Below are 12601 nucleotides of genomic sequence, written 5' to 3' on the forward strand. Positions count from 1 at the left end.
GAGCCAAATCCTGCCTCTGTCAATAAGTCATCAGCTGGCCATACACAACTTGTGCTCTCTGACTCTTTACTATCGCTTCATTGGCGACACAAAAAATAAAAATAGTGATCTACCTTGCCAGTATGTAGTAGAGTTCATTGAGGCAATATATGTAAAGTACAGTATGTATAAATACTGGCCAGAATCAAAATAAAGAATTATGCCAGTGTCAAGTCCATTTGTGTAAATTTCAGCAGCAAACTGCTTATAGCCTCATAGTCAGCATAGGCGTTTGTTATCATGTGATGAATCAGAAAACTGGTATGTGGCACCAAACATCTGTATTGACTTCTTAATCAGTGGCAATTTGCCACAAAGACTTGTGCTAGTGGGTTTATTTGGCAGGCATTCAATAACATGATCCTGGCCATCATCTCAGACATGGGCTGTGCAACAGCTGATTGGAGGCTCCACAAACTGTGGGGGGAGCATCCAGATATTTATTGAATCTTGGGGAGAAACAAGGAAAGCTAATTGCCTGTGTGCAGTTATTTATGACATTGAGAAAGCAGGTGAGGAAAAAGATGCTAGACTAGAAGGGGGTCATAGTTTGGCGGGAAACCACCTGCTTTGCATCCTGTGGGACTGGAACCTTTCCCCTCCCCCCAGCCCTGGGGCTGAATTCCAATGTGGGAAGGGACACATTTCAGAAGTGAATGGGGCTTAGGGCATGGGAATCTACCAAAACAAACTGTCAGGATTAACGTATATGTCAGGGGTACATGTAATTGTTAAACAATTTCAATAATTTTCCACTAAGAATACAAAACACAACTCAATTCTTTGTACCTCCACCCCAGGATAAGCCTTAGCAAAATGACTTTCTGGGTTGCCAAGCACAGCTTATTTCCATGCAACATTTCCCATGATTTAAAAAGCCTTCCTTTTATTTCCAGTCAGTGATCAGAGACAACAACAGAAGCCATTTCAGCTGGATGGAAAACCCACTTTGGCTAGAGGCTGCTCTTCTCTGATACAGAAGGTTTTAGCTGTGATCTTAGCATCTTTAGCTGAAACACCTTTTTTTCCTAGAAGTCTTCCGTAGGGGTTGACATGGAACACCTTTCCTTTTTTAAGGACCAGGAAAGCTAGTGCCAATAACCATACACAGTACAAGATTACAGCATATTGGTCAGGAATTGGCAACTTGGTGCCCTGCTACTCCAGTATAACAAACTACAACTCTCAGAGTCTCTGGTTTATGGCTATGCTGAGTGATGATTATGGGAACTCAAAAGCACCAGATTATGGGCAGCACCAGATTGGCTACCCCAGATATAGATTTATCCTGTAATTTGGTGTGAGGCAGCTGTCTGTGGGCCCTCGAGCTGTTCACCTTGTGTTTAGTGCAGTGTACAGTAGGAGTTCCTCATACTGTCAAGTTTCTTCCATGCTGTGCCAACTGCATCACTACAAGTCAAAATCTCCCAGTATTTGGCAGCAGCATGGAGATGTAAGAAGCAGAAGGATTAGCCTTTTCAACTACAAAAGACAAAACAGAACAGAGGTAGTTCCCATGTTCATATGGGAAATGTGTCTCATTCAACTGCTTCTTATATTTTCATCTTGCAGCAATATTTTATTCCTCATAATACGAATGTGTGGATGAACGTATGGGATGACAGGATCTTGTTTTCCTAGGAAGGCACCCAGACAGTTCCAAGAAAAGTTGGGGATACTGATGTTGCCTGAAAGATGGACATCAACTGAGGCCTGGATTAGAGCAGTTGCATTGAAATGAAAACACAGCCTCCATCCTGTGTTAACAGGACTAAACTTGAGGACACAGCTTGATACCAAAACAAGTCAAGAAACCATGTTAAAGGATAACTCAATTGTTAATAACATGCATATTGCGCAGGATTTGGCACTATTAGATTCAATGCTTTCCCCCGATAACTACATGACAGACAGCTAAATGCAACCCCATCTGGCCTTTTCCCTCTCCTCAAGCATTGCTTTTTTGCTCCATCAACAGGACCTTTGACTGTTTGGAAGTGAATTGATTCTCATTGGCTTCAGGTATCTAGGACAGTCCTTGTTGATATAGAACAGCTTGTCATGGGGTTGCGTTGAAGGTGATGCCTTCACCAGGTGTTCTGCTGCTAAATGGGGAACACCTTCAGCAATGAGTTCTCCTTTGTCACCTCCCAAAATAATGTTTTGATTTTTTAAAAAATGCTCTCTTACTCTAGAGCCAGGGCATAAGTAAAGGAAAATAAGCATATTTTTTTCACCATGGCCTGGCAAGAAGCTAAGTCCAGGAGAACTGTTTCTGGGATAGCACAAGTGTGACAGCTTGTTATAGCCAACCAGCATGGAAGCCTTTGAAGTAAAATTGTTTTAAGACCCACGAAGAATTGAATCAAAGTGTTTTCTGCAGGATTTTCAGCTCAGCAGTGTGGACTCTTTATCTGATTCTCTCTGGCACCATTATATGTTTTCATGTGAATGGTAACAACGATTTATGGGCCAGGGGAGTTGCAAATCAAACCAATTCCAAAACAGATCAAACCGATTTGGTTCCCTGATGTAATTGCATATTTATTCTCTCAGTACTGTACTGTGTGCAGAGTAAGGAGAGTAAATGCTGCGAGTCCAATGTTATTTTTTTAGTCTTGTGCCAGCATGGGAGAAATATAGTCATCTTGTAGAAACCTGGTCACAGAGCAATACTTTGTACTGCAGATGTTTGAAAGTGCTGATTCTTGACCAGGGAATACCTAAACAAGATAATTACATCAGGTAGTACATGCATATCATGACTGATATAATATAAACACTTGTGCAATGAGAAGCCTGCTGAATACTTGATTCTTCTGCAACCTGCTACAGATTGCCAGTCTCCAGGCAACTATTGCTGATACTGAACAACGAGGGAAGTTGGCGCTGAAAGATGCTCGAGTGAAAGATCTGCAGCATGCCTTAGAAAGTGCCAAGGATGAGCTGGCATGTCAGCTGCGGGACTATCCGGAGCTGATGAATGTCAAACTGGCCCTAGATATTGAGACTGCCATCTATAGGGCTCTACCAGAGGGTGGAGCGCAGGTGGGTGTCCCCTTGTGTTGTTTTTATTGCATAGCATGCACTGCATTATCAAGTAAAATAGGCACATTTAGTTCTATATAGGCATCATACGTGTATTTGTATTCAAATCTCTATATGTTTTTATGAAACATATCATGCTATTTCTATGACTGTCCAATGCCTGCAGCAACACATTTATTTAATCTATTTGTTTATTAATGTTATTTGTTTGTTTGTTTATAACTAAGACTCCCACATTTCTCTAAAGCTGGGTGGCCTTATCAGCATAGTAATTGCATTGTCATGCAAATCACCATATTATGCCAATTAAGCACATCAGTAATTGCATTGATTTTCCACCATGTGGTTTGCACTGTCTGCATTTCATGTCCTCCCATCTCGCTGATTACACCATCCCACCCAGGTGTGTTCATTAAAAACCAGCCGTCTGATGAAGAGGGCTGCAATCCACAGGCGCTTCAGCCAAATGAAAGGAGTGAATGTTCAAGGTCACCGTTTTTGCTGCAACAAACTAACACAAATACCTCCCTGAAGCTGTTGACACATATTCCTTGGTGCCACAAAAATATCCATTTCAAAGCAACTGCCAATCCCATGTGACAGATAACCTCACCTAACATATTCTTCCATATTAATGTCTGTGTTGCATTAGTAAAAATTCTTTCTACACCACTGCTTCTTGCTATTTTTCTCTGCTTCAACTCTAGTAAGGAATGTGATCCCTAATAAATATACAGTGGTACCTTGACTTACCAACGCCTCCACTTACAAACATTTTGAGTTACGAATGGCTCCGTTTGCAAAATATTGCTTTGACTTGAGAACAGAGCCTCGACTTACGAATGGAAAAAAAAAACCTTTCATGCCCTTTTTTGACCTAAGTTCATTTTAGGTCAACAGAAGAAAAAAATAAAAAAATTCTCCCCCTAGTGGTAGAGTACGGATTAACCAGCTTTGCATTAGTTCCTATGGGAAATAATGCCTCTACTTACGAACAGCACCTCGACATAAGAACGAAAAACAGCTGGTCCGGATTAAATGGTTTTCAATGCATTCCTATGGAAAAGTTTGCCTCGACTGATGAATCTTTTGACGTATGAACGCCGTTCCAATATGGATTAAGTTCGTAAGTCGAGGTACCACTGTAAATGTATTACTCCTATGCACATTATTTAAGGATACGATCACTTTAACTCAGTAGACCATGTATGTTATGTGCTGCCATATCACATCTGACTTATGGTGGTCTTATCAGAGTTTTCAGTGACTCCCAGTGTGGTATAATGGACAGAGTGACGGACTTAGGCTGAGGAGGCCTGGGTTTGAATCCTTGCTCAGCCATGGAAACTGACTGGGGGTATGGAACTGGTGAAACCACTTCTTAAATCTCATTTACCTTGAAAGTCCTGTTGGGTTGCTATAAGTCAGTTTCAACTTGACAACATGTAACAAAAATAGGTTTTCGAGGTATGTGAGATATTTAAGAAGTGGTTTTACCAGTTCCATACCCTCAGTCAATTTCCATGGCTGAGTATGGATTTGAAACCAGGTCACCTAGTCCAACACTACACCATAGTGGCTTATACCACCGAGTTCCCTAAGGAAGTGGAAAGCAAGCCATTAGGCTTGGAGTCAGCCATACATCTAAATAAATACAGTGGTGCCTCGCTTAATGAGTGCACCGTTTAATGACAAATCCGCATAGTGATGCGGATTTTGGGATCATTTCTGCAATCGCATTGTGATGTTTTAATAGGTAAAACATCGCATTGCGGTTATTGGTAAGCGTTTCGCTTACCGATCTTCGCATTGCGATGTTTGGGAAACAGCTGAACGGCGGTTCCAAAATGGCTACCGCATCAAGAAAATGGCCGCCCACAGCGTTTTCGCGCCGATTCCTCACTTACCGAGGTGGCGAAAATGATGGCCCTATGGAGGATTCCCGCTTAGCGGTGAGTTTATCCCCAATAGGAACGCATTAAACAGAGTTTAATGCGTTCCTATGGGGTTTTTTGCCCTGGATAGCGACGTTTCCGGATAGCGATGATTTATCTGGAACGGATTATCGTCGCTATGCAAGGCACCACAGTTCAAAGGGCCATACTACCCTCCTGATGTCAATGTCGTTTTAAATCCTTCCAAAGGGACTTTATCATTTCCTAAACACTGTTTGAAACAACTGCTTAGAAGTCTGAAGAGTCACATGAAGCACTTACCACAGTTATAACCTATCTTTCCAGGGTAAGACCAGCTCAGCTTTCAGAAGTCTATTGAAAATATAATGGAGGCTACATTTTTCAATTTTGAACACTGATTGGTTCAAAATTGGGAAAGGAGTACGACAAGGCTGTATATTGTCCCCCTGCTTATTTAACTTATATGCAGAATACATCTTGCGAAAGGCAGGACTGGAGGAATCCCAAACCGGAATTAAGATTACTGGAAGAAATATCAACAACCTCCGATATGCAGATGATACCACTCTGATGGCAGAAAGTGAGGAAGAATTAAAGAACCTTGTAATGAGGGTGAAAGAGGAGAGTGGAAGAAATGGTCTGAAGCTCAATATCAAAAAAACTAAGATCATGGCCACTGGTCCCATCACGTCCTGGGAAATAGAAGGGGAGGATATGGAGGTAGTGACAGATTTTACTTTCTTGGTCTCCATGATCACTGCAGATGGTGACACCAGCCACGAAATTAAAAGACGCCTGCTTCTTGGGAGGAAATGACAAACCTCAACAGCATCTTAAAAAGCAGAGACATCACCTTGCCGACAAAAGTCAGAATAGTCAAAGCTATGGTTTTTCCTGTAGTGATATACGGAAGTGAGAGCTGGACCATAAGGAAGGCTGACCGCCGAAGAATTGATGCTTTTGAATTGTGGTGCTGGAGGAGGCTCTTGAGAGTCTCCTGGACTGCAAGTAGAACAAACCTATCCATTCTAAAGGAAATCAAGCCTGAGTGCTCCCTGGAAGGACAGATCCTGAAGCTGAGGCTCCAGTACTTTGGCCATCTCATGAGAAGAGAAGACTCCCTGGAAAAGACCCTGATGTTAGGAAAGTGTGAGGACAAGAGAAGAAGGGGACGACAGAGGATGAGATGGTTGGACAGGGTCATCGAAGCCACCAACATGAATTTGGCCCAGCTCCGGGAGGCAGTGGAAGACAGGAGGGCCTGGCGTGCTCTGGTCCATCAGGTCACGAAGAGTCGGATACGACTAGTTGACTAAACAACAACAACATTTTTCAAAAGCCCAGAAAGGTTGTGTATTATTGCCATATTGAGATTAGCAGCAAAAGCAAATGCATGTGCCATGTTCAATACTCATCTTTCTATTCAGATTTCTGGATTGAATAATACTTTCACTGAATAACTTATTGTGATACCAGCAGCTTTTAACCTGTTTTGCACACATTTATTATGTTGCATTCTCCCCTTCATTAATTTTACTGTTTTCTGTGCATCATTTGCAGCCAGAGGACTGGCAAGGCTTTTCCCCAAACTGGCAACTATTAGATACCATATTTTTCCGTGTATAAAACAACACTTTTTTCTTAACACTGGGAATTTTATTTATTTATTTATTTAGTTGATTTGTATCCCGCCCATCTGGTCTATACGACCACTCTAGGCGGCTCTAGGAACACCACGCAAGACTCTAGGAACACCACATAAGACTTGACATTTTGCATATACTCTGACCTAGCCGTCTAACCATCACTGTTCCATTCTTGTCAGAGTCATTGAGATCTTTTCACTTGCCCATATTTCCTGCTGCCAACATATGCAATTCAAGCACTGACTGTTCATTTGCTGCCTAATATATCCAACAGGTGTCATTGTAATGATATAATCAATGCTATTCACTTCACCTGTCGGTGGTTTTAATGTTGTGACTGATCAGTGTCTATTTGCATGGCATGCATCTGATTATGTAGAAATGACTAAATATTTAATGAATTGGGCATTATTACATCTAGAACAGCCAGTGTCTATGTGTATATTTAGGACGTTTTGCTTGCTATATTGCTTGTAGGTAACATTGCATGCATATATGTATACAATTAGGTGTTTCTACATATCTTTTATTTGCATTCATATTAACTGAAGAATCTTGCAAGATAGGGTGGGATTGTGAAAAGTGTAAATAAATAATCCATGCATCAATATTGTACAGGCATGCAGGTAAGTCCATGTTAGTCCATGTATACTATTGGGAAATTTTGGTTATTCTCTTTTAGTCAGCAAAGTTTGTGGAGAGATCAGCCCAGTCTCATCGCTACGACACTCACACACATGGATTGGCACCTTTTTGTGTGTGTAGAATCACTCTAGAAACATTTAAAGTGGAAAAGGTATTTTTACTTCCAGTTGCTATTTATAGTTACAGTCAGAAAGATAAAAAGGGGGGGGAAAAGACGTGGATCTCAGTCATGTGGGAAATGGACTTTCCATGCGGGCTACATGGTTGAAGCTCAGGAGCAGAGAGATACTTACAAAGAGAAGAAACTGAAGCAAAAAACAAACAAAAACAGGAAGAGAGAAGGGGCCGGGGTCAGGAAAAGGAACTTTAACAACAGGTTAGAGAAAAAAAAAACTATTGCTAAAGTTCCTTTTCCTTTTCCTGACCCCTTCTCTCTGACACATACACACAGTTTATGTTATTATTCCTTCATAACTGACTTATAAACTAAATGGATGTTGAGTTTTTTTTTCTGGTATGGAATGCAATTGAGTTCTGCCAGATACTAAGCAAAGAGGCAGTGGGTATTTAAACTTAAGACATACCATGAACAAAACAGTCGGCACAAGGCTGAGATACTACTGAGTAGGAGGCAGAGCCTCAGCCAGTGCGAGGTGGAGCTAGGCATTCTGGGGGTGTCACCCCCCCCTTCTCTATTACAGGAGCAGCTGGGCTTAAGCACTGCAGAAGAATTTCTTAAAATGTAACTGAATGTTAAAAAAATGTTTCAAGGGGCACCCTCTATGAGAGTATCCACCTCCTGTTCTATTACCATTTTGGAATCTGGAAAGCCAGAGGATTCTGCTCTGTTATTTAGCGGCCATGGCCAGAGGGACAGCTCTAGTTGTTACAGTGCAAACAATTGCAACATTTCCAAATACTGAACCTCGTCAGAGCCAACATATGAATGAGGTCAGAGTTCTGGGACTAGTGATTAGTGGTTTCCCACTCCCTGATCTCCAAAAAGCAGCCAATTTAGACTGAAGCCATCAACTGAAGAGAGAAGGTTGAAGCCTTTGTCTCCAGGCCAAAGCTGTTTTTGCAAGCCACATAAGTTGCTGTGCCTAATTGACAAGGTGCCTGGTATGTGATAGGCATGCAATGGGGACCATAATGGGTGTGTGACCAGCAGGTGTCCAGGAAACACCCAGTTAGATGGGGCAGCTTGGATGATCTCACTTGAATGCATGTAAAATCCCAGTCGGAGCTTGCCCACTGATCGCCTAACCCTGCAGCAAAATGAGCACCTAGGAACATGCTGTCAACCTCAAATGGAAATAATAATGATAATGATCTTAGAACTGCAGAGCTTGAAGGGACCCTATGAATCACTCAGTCCAGCCCCTGTCAAGGAGGCACAAGTGGGGAATCGAACTCCCAATGTCTGGCTCAACAGCCAGATGCCTAAACCACTGAGCTCTCCAGCAGTAGGCATCATCTAACTTACCTTCTAAGAGCCTGAATGCAAACCAGTGCCTCTGGTCCCAGGGCTGTTTTTTGTTTTGTTTTGAAAAAAGAAGTTGGCAGATCCCACAGTAGTTGCATCAAGTTGCCAAATGATACATTACTGATAGCCAGCCCATAGTCAGAAAGAGGGAAATTCTTAAGTGCCGAGAACATCTTCATTGTTACAACAAGCGTCTTTCTTTCTTTTTCTTTCCCCACCCTCTGTCTCTCTGTGTGTTTATGTACACATATATGTGCCTTTAAGGGATAGCTCAGTGGGTTAGGTCTCTGGCTGCGGAATCTGAGGTTCGGAGTTCAATTCCCCACTTGTGCTTCCTTTTCAGGGGCTAGATTCCATGATCCATAGGGTCCCTTCCAGCCCTGCAGTTTTAAGATGATGATGATGATGAATCTCAGCACTGAAACTGCTACTGATGGCTAATCAGTGTTTTTTTTTTTTTTTTTTTAAAGAAAACAAGTATTCTGAGCTCTGGTGCAAACTTTTCTCTGCTATCATTTATTTATGTAGCAAGTCAACTGTTGGCAATAAATAAAAAGAGATCCCAAGGCTGATTCCTGTTTCAATCATGATCAGCCTAAAGGGAAGGAAGGATCAGGCTGACTTCCCTGTCATCGGGTCTGGAATGGAAGGATCCAATCTGTCCCCTGTGTAGAGAAGCAGGCTTACCAGGTGAGGGTGCTCTTGGATGACAACAGAACCAAGCTTAGTTCTTGGGGCTCAGCAGCCCCCGAAGGCAGGTTTTGCCACTGGGAAAAGGAGAGATGGAGGGGTTGAGTGGGTGTTGGGCTGGTTTCCCCACCCTTGTTGCCACACAGTCACAGCTAATTAGCACACTACGTTCTCCTTTGAGCTTCAGGCTTAAACGACCCAGCATCAGCCACCATGTAATGCCAGCTATTTCAGAAGCAACACACAGGTTCCAACAGCACAGTTGTATGCACCTTTCTCCCTTTCCTGCTGTTGTAGGGACGGCTGGAACCTACATTTGGCAATCAGCCCAAGGAATCAGTATTCTGTAATTGGTAACCGAGATTTCTAGAATTGCCAGAGGCAGAGATTGAGAACTGCTAGTTTGGCTTGGTGCCCTCCACTCATGTTGGACTACAATCTCCATTCTCCCCAAGGGCCAATCTGATTGGGGTTAGCAGGAATTGTAGGCAACACCTCTGGAGGACATAACATAGAAGAAGGCTGTGGTAGAACTGTGGAGACTGGGAGAAAGAATTCCCCTGTTTCCTCATGGTAAGACGTAGGAAAGCCTTCTGTTTGATATACTGGATCGAACTGGAACATATTTGTCTGTCCAGCATTAGTGGGGCCACAAACAACTCAATAGAGTTCAACCTACTGGTTGGCAGCCTCAGCAATCTGTTTGATGTTATATGCTTTCTTCACAGCTTTTACAAGACAGTCTGGATGACTTCCCACCTGCAGGTAGATTACAATCTGAGGCTGCTTTCCTCCAGTTGCTCTCTAGCCTTCTCCTAATTTGCTTCATCACTCATCCATAAACCAGGGTGAGGGTCAAGCTTTGCAATGGTGATCATGCCAACTGCCCAGGTCCCTTGAGTATACCGCTTGGTGATCTGGGCTTTGACAGAAGCCACCCACCAGTTTAGCTGGGATAACCTTCTATGGTATCTTGGAAGCCAAATGGGCAGACCATTCTAACAGTTTGGGGTGCTGCAGGTATATGTCCAAACTTCAGGAGATAATGATCTGACCATGACAGAGCAGAATGCTGCATGTCTTTCTCCTTGAACACAAGTTCAAACGTTTGCCCTGCCACACGTGTAGAGCTATTTAGATGTTGGAATATCCCCATGGACATCATGGTGTCCATGAACTTCAAGATGGTGCACCCCAACAACTGCTTCTTGGCATAGATGTTGAAATCACCCAGGACCGCCTGGGGGAACTAACATCACACCAGAGAAAAAGTCTGTCAGCCCCGATAGGAAGAGTGCTGGATAACAGTGAGAGGTCTCAGTTATGCATGCCAGGTCAACTTTTTCATCCACTATTAGATCATAAATTTGTTTGGACTTGCTTTGAATTGACCTGGCAGGAAAAATCTGGAGGGTCCAATTGGAGGATAAGTTGAACTGGTTACCTCATACATGCTGGGTGGAAAGAGAGCGAGAGTTGGAGTAGATAAAATACATATAGAGCAAGATCTCCTGCAATGGCCAGCTCTCCTTCCAGCATCATACCTCCCCCTCCTGTTAACACAGGGCTAGCGCCAATGGTACAATCCTCCATGTCCTGATTGAAAACCATGTTCTTCCTCCTTCCCATTGGCGGAGCTGGTAGCCTAGTCCTCTGAGATAAAATGGAACAGAACAAAACCTCCCTCACTAATGGCTTCGCTTTCCCATGCTGAGCTGAATCTAGAAAGAGCCTGAAGCAATTCACTAAAACCCAAATAAAAGTGAATTATAACAAATATCTAATGAACAAATTAAGGCTTAAAGCCCTACCTAAAAGAAGATAATAATAACTAACAAATGAGAAAATGAAAGCCACCAAAAATCTGCAAATCAGCAAATCTAAATAATAAAGACAATTTAAATCTTGCAGAAACTCACTAAACCCTCCACAAACAACAATAAATAGACTAGGTTCCAGGAAAATAACAACGGTAAAGTAAATAAATAATAGTTAAATAAAATAAATAAAAAGCCAAAATAAACAAGTGAATAAACAAACCAACAATAAACAAAAAGTGAACTCAAAATTAACTATCAACATTAAAACCAACATATTGTGGTTCCAATCTAAAAGGCAGCGACGCTTTTGTAGATGTATAATGTTGTATCAGGCAAAGCAAATACTGACATCAATCACCATTTCCCAGCCAGAACAGGCAACAGCATCCATGGCCAATGGAATCAATTTCAATCTACATTCTCTCTGTAGTCCCATCACTTAGTTGCATAAACCATCCAACCCCAAATCAAGAAAATCAGGGAGCTGCTATCCAAATCTGAAAAATCTCTCTTCCACCTCTCTTCCCCATCATCCACACATACACAAAAAATCCATCTTCTCTTTAACTCCATCTGCTCTACAATTCTGTCCATTTTTCCTCCAGTCACAACCACACCCCAACTCCACCCATCAGGCAACCAAGACTGCTACTGTCCAGGAGGCAGAAACTCCATTATGCTCAATTCATCCGTGGTGGGGAACAGTCTCTCTCTCTCTCTCTCTCTCTCTTTCTCTCTCTCTCTCTCTCTCTCTCTGTGTGTACTTCCCTAAATGCAGCAGTGTTCTCACTGTCGCTGATGCTGCCATGCAATCTTGGAATGTCTTGGGATCCACTCAGTCCCTCAGGCCAGAGCCAATGAAAGAGCTTAAAATGGCAGTTAAAAGATTCAGATAACATCAAGAACCCATCAGGAATCAGCCTCACAACTAGATGCTGCTGATTGGGTTGCACAATGTGAGTAGAAATTAAATAAAGTACAAACCCAAACCTAAAACTCACGACCCATAACAATAAAATCTCCTAACGTCTCCATCTTTGTGTGCTCCCCAAAAGTTTCCCCAAAGAAACAGGAACTAGAAAGATTTAGCCGAGAATTTTCTCATGAAAACTTGTGTTAGCTGTATAGCGGACTATAGGGCTAGCCCTGCCACTTGGCCAAGTGGGTTGGTTGCCTCAGCTGGGAGATGCTAAGAGGCAGCAACAAGCTGTTGGAGGAGTGATTTATTTCCCAAGTGGGTGAAAGCTGTGCCCCAAGGCCTATTAACTGCTATACTGGCTTCCAGGATTCCCTGTGGTCCTTCACTAGAAC

This window comes from Pogona vitticeps, chromosome 2 (assembly GCF_051106095.1).
Source record: "Pogona vitticeps strain Pit_001003342236 chromosome 2, PviZW2.1, whole genome shotgun sequence".
NCBI classification, from domain to species: domain Eukaryota; kingdom Metazoa; phylum Chordata; class Lepidosauria; order Squamata; family Agamidae; genus Pogona; species Pogona vitticeps.